Genomic DNA, 13,628 nt, shown 5'->3' on the forward strand with positions numbered 1-13,628 from the left:
GAACTTTTCTGGGGAAGTTAAGGGAAGCATTTGTGGAGGAGATTGCTTCATTTTCAGAGCTTGGGAGGAGGATTTCATTGGTGTCCCTTGCAAGTCATATTCTTGAGCAGTTTGGAGGGCGTGGGGCATATTGGAGGTCGATTTTGGAAGTTCAAAATTCGGCCAAACCATTTCTATGTTTTTCTAGGTTTTGTGAGAGGAGTCTGTGGTTAACATTTCAAAGTTCTTCAGGTGATATTCAGGTATGAAATCCACATTCTTACAACAAGGTGAATTGCTAGTTAGCTGGAGAATTTGCACCATTTTGTGGGTTCAAATTTGGCTTGGATATAGGCCAAACCCTTTCTAGGTTTTTCTGGGTTTTGACAAGGATCCCAAATATAAAGTTTTAGCATTTTCTGAGCACTGGAGACAGGGTTTCTTGTAGTTCCTTTCTAGCCAGCAATGTAGTTTCTAGGGATAGTGCAGAGCATTAGATGAGCGGTGATTTCTAGCTTCGAGATTATTGTTTTATCACCTAGGTCCTATCAAGCTTGCCCATGAGGCAAGCCCAGGTTCATTTCTCCATATTATTGTACTTTCTCCATTTCATTAACAAAATGGCTCATATGGTTCTCACTTCTGGAGTTTTAATGAGCATTTGTTGATTGTTTTAATTTCCTATGTCACGAATTGATTTTGTTTTGCATATCACTGTTTATTTAAGTTTTGAACATTACACCTAAACACACCTATGATGCAATTGATATGAGAAAAAAAACTCTTTTAAATTTCAATGAAAGTTATTTAGTGTAGGGAAGAGATGCAAACAATGATGTAACACTCAAATATGTAGCAATAAGAGTTTCCTAACTATATCTTCCAATTTTACTATTCCAATTCAATTCAAAGCATTAAAAGATGTCAAACCATGCAATGTAATTTATGCACGATTCCCCTTCCTACTATGAAAATGAGAATTTTAACTATGCAAATACGATCTATGCAAGAGAATTATTGAAAACAAACACAAGAAGATTCCAATGAAATCAAACATAATCTAATATTTCATGAACATAGGACTCAAACTGAAATTAGCTGAAATTTTCAAAAATCAAAAGAGATGACACTCAAAGGAAATTAACATGCAATTTCACACTAGGGAATTCAAATTTCACACACAAAGCCATAGACAAAAATGCAAAAAAAAAATTCAACACACTTAATTTTTGAAATGAAGAAAACTAAGATGCAAATGTGTAAGCACTAATTCAAATGCACTTTTCATAACGAGGACTAGAACAACAATTCATCCAATCGGTCAATGACCAAACAAAATCAGTTTGCAAGTGACCAAATGATAAGAACAAATAAAAATCAAAACCAACTCTTACCAAAGTAAATCACACAAATGCAAAACAAATGGAGGCTTTAGAGAGACCACAAGACAGTCAGGACTTAGGGAAGTTCGAGTGGAAGTAGGTTGATCAAAGCAACACTGAGAAAACAAGGAAAATCATGTTCAAAAATAGGGATCAACATAGGTACATAAGAGGCAACAGTGCTTTGCAATGCAGGCACAAAGAGGGCCCAGGTGGGGTGCAACGCTCTATCAGCAGACCAGAGGGTGTGTTGGTCATGGGAAAGAGGATTCCGACACAAAAATTGCAAACAAGACTCAATGCAATCACTTCCTAGGTCTGTTCTTGGTTGGTTAAAACATCAAATGTCTATGAAAGAGGTAAATCAAACACAACAGAGAAAGAAGCCACCAAGGTAATACACCGTTCTCTAGTGGAGTCGCCAATTTGTTATGCAGGATTTATGACTGCGGACAGAAATATCTCCCCTAGGTCTGGTGGCTAACCTAGAACAACAAAATGACAAAGGACCCAATGTTTTCCTTAAAGTAAGTATATGAGGGGATGAAACCTACTTGGAATCTGTCATATGTTTCGCTCCTTCTTTGGCTTGAATGCTCCAATCCTAGCTCCAACTGCCAAAATTATAACCTACACAACCAGACAACATAAGCCAAGAAAATACGAGATCTATGTAGCATCATCTATCTACTTCATTCAACATATCAACATGGTATTGAAATATATGAAATAATGACATCACATATAGGAAAACAAAAGAACTCTTTGTATTGATATAAATGGAGTGAGTTACAACCATAAATAGGTGTCAATCTTGTAGAAGAGCTCCTCCAAGTTCTTGACTTGTCCTTCCTTTGTCACAAAGTGCAGCTCCAATCACCATAAATGCATGAAAGGATAACTCTCACAACAGCAGCATAAGGGTAGAATCACTCTCCAAAAGCCAACCCCTTGCATATGGAAGGCTATAAATATATAGAGGGGTGAGGTAAGTTGGATTATTATCCTTTTACCAATCATAGGATTGAGATCCACTCTTGATGGGAGGATGAGATCTAAGGATAAGGAATGGAAACTCCAAGGTAGGATAGGAAACGATTTTAAGGTTTTATCTGAGGTAAACGGTTACAACAGATCCTGGAAGCTTCTGAAAATCGAGGCTTCGGGATTCTCTCTTTTTTTCCTAAATTTCTAGAACCAATGCAGGTGCAAAGGGGAGAAACCTATAGGTGATCAACACAGGCCATAGTGGATCAACCTATAAGTGAACGTTGTCCAGCAAGAGGCCAGGTTGAGTTGGTCCTAATACTAGCTCAAATGATGTAGTTTAGGGTAGAAATTCTGGGGAATGATATAGTCATGCATAAGGATTGTGCAATGATGATGTAAAAGGGGAATAATATGTTGATTGATCCCATTAGGAGATTGATTGATTAGATGAGAGAAAATAGCCTATAACACCTACTACAATATTGGAAAATTGTTCTACTGGAAAGGTATGAGTATGGAAATCCAAAATTATGTTGTGAACGTGATGTTGCTGGAGAAATAAAAGTGAAAATATTCCAACTCCTAGTTTACTACACCCGTTACATATTCCAAATCAAAAATGGGAGGAAATCTTGATGGATTTCATTGAAGGACTACCTATGTCTGATGGTAAGGACAAGATATTTGTCATAGTAGATAGACTCATGAAATATGCTCACTTCATGGCAATCAGAAAAACTAACACAACCAAGCAAATTGTAGAAGTGTTTGCAAAAACATTTACAAAATACATGGTTCTCCCAAGGTTATTTCTAGTGATAGAGGTGCAAAATTTAAAGGCAATTTTTGAAAAGTTTTCTGCCACCAAGTAGGAATATCTCTCAACATGAGTTCGGCTTATCACCCCAAGACAAATGGTCAAGCTGAAGTTGTAAATAAATGTTTGGAAACATATATTTGTTGTTTTTTCACCGATAAACAAAACAAATGGTCTCAGTGGTTACACCTAGTATAATGTTGGTATAATACCACCTATCATACTTCAACTAAAATGACTCCCTTCCAAGCCCTATGGCTATGAACCACCCAGGTGGAAAGATTTTATGCTACACAATTATAAGTTTCAAGTGATAAAGAACCACTTAGAAGGAAACCAAAGAATTATTAACTTATTAAAATAAAAATTAATAATGGCACGCAATATAATGAAGCAACAAGCTGACCAGCACCACACAAAAAGAGAATTCAAATAAGGAGACTGTGTTTTCGTCAGACTTCAACCCTATAAGCAGTTATCATTAAAACAAAAATGGAAAAATAAGTTATCTCATAAGTATTATGGATCATACTATATAATCAAAAAAATAAGTAGTGTGGCTTATGGATTGAAGCTACTAGACAATTTTCGAATCCACAACACATTTCATGTATCAAGTCTCAAAAAAATATTGGGTCAAAATCAAACAACTCAAATAGTGATACTTGAGAGTGACGAAGAAGGAAGGATCATATTAGAACTTGAAGACATACTTGCTACCAGAGAGAAGGTACTATGATCCAAGACTATTAAATAATACCTTATCAACTAGAAGAGACTATCAGAAGAAGATCCATCATGGGAGACAGAATGTTTTCTCCAACAACACACAACATTGCCTATGCTTTGAGAACAAAGCATTTTAAGGGAGAGGCAATGTGTATATATATATATATATATATTAAATAAAAATAATAATAAATTCATAAATATTAATAATTAATAAATTAAGTTTCCCATTAATTATGAAAGGGCATTTATGTCAAAAGACATGTTATTTAGTCCTTGTGGCCAGTCAACTCCGATAAAGGTGAACCACCCAAGGACTTGTAAGGAATTATTTGAATATTGAATAAAAATATATATATTGTTTATGCACATAAATGTGTCTGCAATTGGTAAATTCCAGTGAACAAGGTTTATTTGTTCTAGAAGTTTTGACGTGGGTGATTAGGTATTTTTATAGCTACATCCATACAAACAAATGTCCATCAAGCAAGCTAAGAAGGATGATAAATTATAACCCAAGTACTACGATCCTTACAAGGTGTTGCAAAAGATTGGTACTATGGAATATAAATTGGATATGTATGCCTCTTCACAAGTACACCCAGTTTTCCATGTTTCATGCTTAAAGAAGGTTATAGGTGATAAGATCCTAGTTCAAACTATATTTCCAGAACTTGATGAGGAAGGAAAAATCATATTGAAGCCTAAATCATCACGGAAACAAGTATCCAACAGCTACAGAATCAATTAATTTCAAAGTATCTCATTAAGTGGAAGAACTTACCTATTGAAGATTCCACATGGGAGGATGAATATTTTATACAAAAGCATCTAGAACTACTCAAGAGTTGAGGACAATACTTTTCTAAGTAGAGGGGCATGTTAGGTCCCTATAATATTAGTGTAACCCCCATATTGTTATTGTTGTGCCCCATGAATTCCACTATTATTATTGTTATACCCTTACATCAGTATTTTTATGTAGGCCCTAATTATATTTGGTCCCTTTAGACTCCTATATATATCAAGGAGGTATTTTCATTTAAAGAAATGAAGAATAATTCATTCATGTGATGTAAAGGGAGGTTGCCCCCTCGAAGTGGCTTAGTATCTAGTCGTTGATCTATCTTTGCTTATGTTTTTGTGTTACTTTGATCTAGATACATAACATTGGATACAGGAACAATGTCAGTAACTAAGAAGGAGAAGATGGAAAGGAAGAGTGATTCTTTAGGTACTACCAGGAACCTCAACTAGTATGATATGACATTGTTAGATGCTTAGGAGTAGGATCCTAGAAGCATGGATGAAAGGAACATGACTTCAAATCAAATTTTGAAATAGGTAGCAGGGAAGTCTTCTAGTTCATAGGAAGCAGCTACAACAATGGATAACATGGTGGTAGTGGAGAAAAATCTAGGTGGAACAGGTTCTTCCAAAAGTACCTCCCTCGCTAAGAGCGAGTGTTGATTTTTGTAGCTCGGAAGGTACTTCTAGTCTTGTGCCTTGACTAGAAGGACCTTGATTTTCCTCTTTAGGAGCTTGCATGCAACATGCAATGTGTGCAAGTGAGTTGCATGCATGTGGATGTGTTTCATGTGACATGCATGAGAAGTGCACGTAAAGCAAGCTAAATTAATGAGTTGTACTTGATTTAAAGTAGAGAAATCTAAAGATATGATAGTTAACTAAAAGTAAAGTCACTTATCTTTAGTCAAACTGACCAGCTAATTTTGGTTAGCTTGTGAAAGTTATAAATTGAGCCTAAACTTAGGAGCTAAGAGAAAAAAACAACACAATATTGAGAGAGGCTTATCAGTGAGCATGTGTTAGGTATGAGATAGTACAATGAGGTTGGTGATCAGCTTTGTAGTTTTTATTGTCTCTGTTGGGCCATTATCCGAGGACAGGAGCCCAAGTAAGTTTTGTGATTAATTTATTAATGAAGAACTATTGATTGGGTAGAAATATATTCATCTGTATGTGAATTAGATTGAGTAATTTTACTTCTGCTAAATATTTTGATTAGGAACTTAGTCATGTATTCGTTCAATGAATAATTGCTAGGAACTAAATATATGATGTTAGGTTCAGGAATTCTAACAAAGATTGTATAATTGTTAAGTTGTTCAATATTTCTGTAAATGGGTCTGATATTTGGTACAGGAGAGCATAATTTATTCTATCTTTTATTTTAAGGATGGCAGGGTGGTGCTAGGCAAGGAAGTTGTAGCTTCCTTCAGGAGGTTTTTTCTTCCTTACGGTAGTGGCTAGTAAAACCATAAGTTGTAGCTTCCTTAAAGATATAAATAAATTTCTAATATAAATCTTATGTACCTTTGATGTGATGTGATTGGTTAATGCTTTGTGATCTTTAATTTGTTTGAAATTTATAAAATAATGATTCACCCCCTCTCAGTATTTCCAATAGTTATAAGATATTTTAAGAAGGCTATTAATTTCAAGTAATGTTCCCATCTTTCTTGGTTTACCCCACCAAGGATTTGAAAAATGTTGAGTGAATATCATTTCTATTTCATCCATCAATAGATGTTACCTATCAAAACTTTGTTACAATTAATGACAAGCTTAGAAAACTGGAAAAAGTTTGTCACCAACTTTCTAAATTTATTATTACATTCAAGGCAACTCAATTCAAGGAACCGTCATTCTACCAAGGGGGACTTGGATCATCCAATTCCATGGGGCGTTACTTTAACCCATGTGTTTGTGATCTACACCTTCCTAAAGTGAATTTGAACAATTTGATTGCTCTAACCCACTAGCTTGGTCACTCAAATGGAATGTTATTTTTCCCTATATGGCATCATCAATGACTCATTGAAACTTCATGTGGGTATCTTGCATTTAGACCCTCAGCATTAGCAATGTGGAAATGGTGCAATAATTCCTATGGAGACTATATTGCTCAAACTCAATTTGTAGAGTATCTTTATGAATATTTTGAACTCGATACTTATCATTTGGAATAATTGACCAAGCCTAAACAATAATTATAGTTGAAGATTACATCTCTAATTTTGAGAAAATTGCTTTCCACACTAAAGGCATGTATGATATCTTTTTCCATGAATGCTTTATTAGTGGTTTAATGCCATGTAGTAACAAATAATAATAAAAATTGTGCTCTCCAACCCAGTATATTAGAGATGTTGTAATGCAACGTTTAACATTTTAACCAGGTCAAATACATAAAAAAAAAAAAAGAAAGAGTAATGTAATGAAAATATTTTAACTCGGTTAAAATAAAATATAAATATATAAATATAAATAGCCCTATAAAAATAATATAAAAGGCCCATGGTATTCATGTCGAATATATGTTATTTAAAATGGAGAATTAAACCAGCCTAGATCCATATTAACTCTTGATCTACCAAGCACTGAGAGGGACCAAATCTATTATATACAAACCTATTTTAGAGTAAAAAAGGTTTGATTCCTAGTAATGCATGGCAGATTAATAATAATAATAATAAAGAAAAATGAAATATTATTAATATATAAATAAATAAAACACTAAATAATAAGAAATGAAATAATATTAATAAGCAAATAAACAATAAATAAATAATAAACTAAAGTTCTAAATAAATATATATGAAAATCAAGTATAAAAATAGTAAGAATAAGTTAACAAAAAGTTAAAAAACATAAAATAAGCAAAAGTTAAATTAAGAAATATGTTAAATCCTTCTCATGGACACGGGCCTTTCGCTGGTGAATGAGTACCATGGTCTGAACCACTTCAAGTATTATCATAAGACCATATGAGGATATGGAACATATGTTTCGGGGCTTAGCCTAGCCCCATGATGTAGGTCACACGTTTTTGGTATTTTTCATTGTTGATGTATACATATATAATAATTTTGGATGATTGTGCTTCCTCTATATGGCACTGGTCCCTTTGATAGTTTCATTTTTGTAGCTAACTCTCCTTTAGAGGGTCATTATCGGCACAAGCTCCTTATATGCTACTCTACCCCTATGGCATTTTGTATTGTATTACATTTTTGCATGGTTTTATAGAGTCTTTTTCTGACATATGTTGGGACAAATGTTTGTTTGGGTATGTCTATCTCAGGTGATAGGCTTCTTGTTTAATCCAAATGGTCAAATTGGAACAATTTGAGTAATGCACTAATTATAAATAGTGCATCTGTTAAATATAATTTTGTTAAGTCTTTCAATGAGATTACGTTTTTTCCTTGGAAAAAAATAAAAATGTTAAGTAAAATTTAAAATAAATATATAAATTTGGCATGTTGACATGTGGATTGTGTGCATGTGGTCCCTTTCCAATTTTTATTCAACAATTTGTTCAATATAATGGCTTGTTGGCACAAAAATGTCATCAGGGAAAGACCCTGGGTTCAGGGACAAGGGTCCACTATAGCCTAGGACAACGTTGACATTTCACCCTACCACAAAGGATAAGGAGTCTCACCTGAGGCATATTGCAACCGAAACTAAGACGAATTTCGAAGGATATCAAGGATGACCCAGACATTACTCCCTATATGCCTTAGAACATGCATTCATCATAACATTATATCAATATAGTTATCATATTCATACGAGGAAAGACCATATATATAAAAACTTTTGAGTAGGCCCATAAATCATAGCAATACACACACAGGATGCCATAAAACTGGTTCATTTACTCATTTATATTAAACCAATAGAAGATTCATTACAAAATGCCTTAGATCTCAGACCAAGCCCTGCTCTGACCTCTCTGCCACTGCTCCAGTCCTCGAATCCTATTCTTTTATGCCTCTAACTCCTAACAGATAACAACCTTTTCTTCATGTTGTCTTCTCCTTTTATCTACTCCTCCGCTGCTCGAACTCCCAGTTCCATTCGGCTATCTTTCCCCTCGGCTACTTCCCGTCCTCCTCCTTGTTCGCTTGGTTGTTTCTACTTGCTCCTAACACATTTCTGCAACTACCCTTCAACTGCATGGTCTTGCTTCCTTTCCCAACTATCCTCTCCGCAACTTGACCATTGCTCCCGCCACCTGTTTTTCCCTCTTCATACCTTCAAAACTTTCAAAATTCAAAACGAAGGCCCAACAAGCCCCGACCACAGTTCTTTGACTCATCCCTGAGTAAATCTATCTCCAATATTGTGGGTCCTGGTGTTGTTTCTGCGAGTATTATTGCTTGTGGTTGCTCCTGTCCATCCCTCTAAGGGGCTATTCCTTCAGTTGCTTCTTCTACCATCTGCTGACTTCAGCTGCTTCTTCTGCAATCTGTTGGCCTCCTTTTCCAAACGAAGGCCCTAATTCAGGAATAGTTGTTGTCATTTCTTGCCTGAAATTATTGTATTTGTTGAGTGTTACTTTCCATGCAATCATTATGGAGTCATCCTGTTTGATGAATTCTTCTGTTGTGTTGGATGTCAGCTAACTCGACCTGTTGCTTTGTAGTTTCTTCCACTTTTCTTCGTTGTTGTTGCAAACCTCCTTCAGGGCAAGGACATGTAGGCGAACTAGAGGTATAAGGTCTCGGATTTTCTTATTAGTTTTTGCAAATTTCTCCTCTATCTATTCGACTTGTGCCTGAATGGTGGCGATTTCTTCATCAATCTCTTGCAATCGAATGGAGTCTGTGCATCTTTTTCTATCAATAATTAAAATTTGGAGTTATTCTCTCAAAGGATAAATAGGTTGATTCTTTAGGGTCAGGCTGCCCGACCAATCGTGCACTTTCTCCATTAGGGAAAACCCATATGCAAGTGCTTCAGCAAGTGATTCTTTTGCGGCGGTGATAGTGTTGGTCTTATCATCTATTGATAGGGCGTATATCTCAACCGAATCAGGCAACGTCGATATGATTGTCTCCAACTTCTTCTTCATGTCTGCATTCGTGGCTACCAAACTCGAGCACACTATTTGGATGTGGTCACATCAGTTGACCATAATGTAGGATGTAATATCTTCGGGAGCTTCTATGATAACATATGATATTGTTGGCCAAAATGACCGAAATTTATCTGTAACCTGATCTACTTGAGCCTGTAGATCAAGGTTTGCTTGTCTTAGCTGATCCCTTTCTTCCGTGACCTCCTATAACTGTCTTTTCTACTGCTCATGTTCACGGACGAGGTCATCATGTAACTTCTCTACTCTCTGTGTAGCTTGCTGGATGAATCCAAACAATTGCGTCGATGACCAATGCTGCAGAGTCTCTGCCTGCATTGTGTTCAGATCCAGAAAATTGCTTTGAATGGGTAGGTCGTTGGAAATGGACTTGTCTGAATGGGATGGGGGAGATTTTGTTGTCTGTGAAGATGGGGTGAACTGAGGGGTAGGTGGAATGATAACTAGGTTTGGGATTAACGAGAAATTTATAAGGAATGCAGTCTGGTACTGCTCAGTTCCTGTTGACTATGAAGTGGACACTATTGGCTCATCCCCTGGTAGTGGGCCTGACCCTAGAAGTAGGGATATCAGCGAGGATGTGTGAGTGCCATTTCCTTGGAGAGGCTCATTGTACTGCTGCATGGAGTCCACTTCCATCTCCTCTATTACCACGTGCGTACCAGGGAATGGATTCGAATAGGGTCGCGAATGGATCCCATGACCCTGGTGAGACTGTGGATGAGGATGGAGGATTTTCTTCAATGATTGGTGATGTAGATACTAACTAATTGACCTCGCTAGTGAGGTCGAAAATTGGGACTGTAGCGGTTATCTTGGGTTTCTTGGTGACCGAATTTTTATTCCCCTTTTTCTATTTTTGCCTTGGGATTGTTGGCCTTGATTGTGAATGAGGGCCAACATTAGGAATTGCTATGGCTAGAGGAGTGGTGATTATTGGATTAAACAAAGTAGAGCCTTGAAAAGCTATGGATTGTGTTGCCTCACCTGAGGGTTCAGTGAAGTTCACAATCGTTTGCTTGAGGGAAGACATCCGTTGCTCCATTTGAAGAACCGTCAGCTCCAGATCATCCTCTGCCTGTTGCTTCCTGTTGCTTCTACTGTTGACGATTGTTGCCTCATTCCTTCAAATAAATATCTATATTTTCCCTCGGTAATTTCACACGCAATCCTCAGCCACGAACCAACCTTGGTGTGGAATGTTGCTTTTGTTAAGACAAATTTATGATGCCTCATTCGAAATTTTTCTAGGTGTATGCATATCGTCTTGAGGTATGTGTGTCCATGGGTAACCCCAAACCAGATATCCTATGAAAACTCGTCCAGCAGTTGTCTGGGTATTCTCTATGTCGTCGTGATTGTGATTAGCATCATCCCATACGAGTCACTAAAGGTCGCCTCATTGATTTCTTTGGTGTTGGGGTCCCCTGAAGCTCTCCATGGCTCGTATCTAAGCGTTATAGGTTGATCATCTCTAATTTTCATCATGTCCCTTCCTTTTAGCGGTTTCCATTTCCACATTGCTAGCGTCATTAATATGTAGCCAAATATGAAATTAGTGCTTCTCTTGTAAATGTCCTCACAGGCTTCAAAAATTTCATTCGGTTCATAGGTTGACCAGTTAAGCACCTCTCCTCTGTAGCAATGTTTTGCTACCAATATTGCGTCCAGGGTACATTCATTCCTGGAAAAATGCATTGATTGTTTTCCTTGTTATTATGCAGTAGGAAAATCTTATTTCGTCCTTGGTGATAATATCAATATTCTCACCTTTACCCCAATGCTTGGTCTTGTATTTCTTGTAATAATATTTGTCGCCTTCCTTCTTCACTCACCTTGTTCCTCCTTGGAATGTTATAGATACTTCATTTCCTCCTACAGAGAGTCATGACAGTCGTTGGATATCATCGACATGAATCGGGTATTCTTTGTCGAGCCAGAGTGATCCCCCATGCATCATGTTGGCTAGGAGCTTTGTGCATTGCATTGCAACCAATTGTGTCCCAAACACTAGTAAGCTCCTAAGATTAATCAGTGTTGATCATTAGAGGCCTCTGAAATCTTCTTTAACCTTTGTTATCATGGTGACATATCATTTTGGGATTTCCTCCATGTATACTTCCAGCTTCAATGCTGGAAATTGGAAACAATATGAGAGATCATTATCCATTAACGTTTCTTTGTCATACTTTCCATGAAAGATTCTAACACTATAATTCTCTCCTCGAGTCGGTCCTCTGAGACTAAGATAATAGCCTTTGTCATCTTTCTGTGTCTCTGATAGACAATCGTTATTGGAAGTTTATATTTTCTATGCCTCTGCTCTTGCTGATTCTCAGAGTGAATTTGAAGTTCTTCTGTCACCTACGTTTGAAACTATGTAACTCCCAGCATAGCCATGCAGATTAAGTAGATCAAACTTGACACAACCTTTCTGACTAGACTTGGTAACTAATTAACACAAAAACTTTCCCCATGCTTCTTAACCATGTTATGTCATCCTCGATTAACCTGGATCTGACTGGTATGATGTAGCACAGGAAATCACAGAGTGGGCCGCATGGTTAGTAAAGTTTTCATAATGGTGGGTAATTATTAGCTAATTTCTTCCCCAACGGGAAACTATTTTACAGAAATTTGTCTGACAGGTGTATTATTGCTTAATTATTATGGAAAATATAGGTAGTACGATGGAAAAGACTCGTAGAATGTGTGACTATCCTCTCCCCAACCACAAGTGGGTTGAAGTGGCATGACATTATTACCGCAACCAGATTGACATGTGTTATTTATTTTTGGAAAAATGAAAAAGACATGGACTGTAAATGAAAAAGATACTTACTCATGCGACTCACTATGCATTTATTATGGACTGACTATGTATTATTGACTAAAACCTACTTGCGGGCTCATTTCTGAGACCCCTTCAATTTGATGGTGTGACTGTGGACTTATGGAAAGGCTTCAGGCGTGCGCCACTCACCCATCCTGGTAACATTATCCCTTCTAGTTGCGCTAGCTTCACCACCCTGGAATTTTTTATCTCCGCAACTATGAACGGACCCAACCAATGCATTTGTAGTTTTCCCAGAAACTTCTGAAATTCACTGTCATACAATAGAACATGATCCCCTAATGGACTGTAAATGAAAAGATACTTACTCATGTGACTCACTATGCATTTATTATGGACTGACTATGTATTATTGACTAAAACCTACTTGCAGGCTAGTTTTTGAGACCCCTTCAATTTGATGGTGTGACTGTGGACTTATGGAAAGGCTTCAGGCATGCGCCGCTCACCCATCCTGGTAACATTATCCTGTCTAGTTGCGCTAGCTTCACTGCCCTGGAATTTTTTATCTCTGCAACTATGAACGGACCCAACCAATGCATTTGTAGTTTTCCCGGAAACTTCTGAAATTCACTGTCATATAGTAGAACATGATCCCCTACCTTGAAGGATTTATTTTTTATGTGTCTATCATGCCAAGCTTTTTGTCTTCTTTGTTCAACTGATTGGTGGAATTGAGCTAAGAACCTTGACTCATCCAACTCCATCAGTTGTTCCATCCTCTCTTTCAGGGCTGCATCATCTGTCATTTTGGTGGCCTAAGAGATAAAGATTCTTGGGACGATGAATTCTACTAGTACTATTGCTTCTCTACCATAGACCAGTTGGAATGGAATTTTCTTGTGTGTCCTTTTTATTGTCATTTTGTAGGCCCATAATGTTGTTGGCACCTGTTCATCCTAGTCGTCTCGGTTTGCTGACACAATTTTTGTTAGACCCCTCTTGAGTATTTTATTAAAGGCTTCA

Source organism: Pinus tabuliformis, chromosome 9 (genome assembly GCF_031772625.1).
Source record: "Pinus tabuliformis cultivar Carrire ecotype Pingquan chromosome 9, CPIR1, whole genome shotgun sequence".
NCBI classification, from domain to species: domain Eukaryota; kingdom Viridiplantae; phylum Streptophyta; class Pinopsida; order Pinales; family Pinaceae; genus Pinus; species Pinus tabuliformis.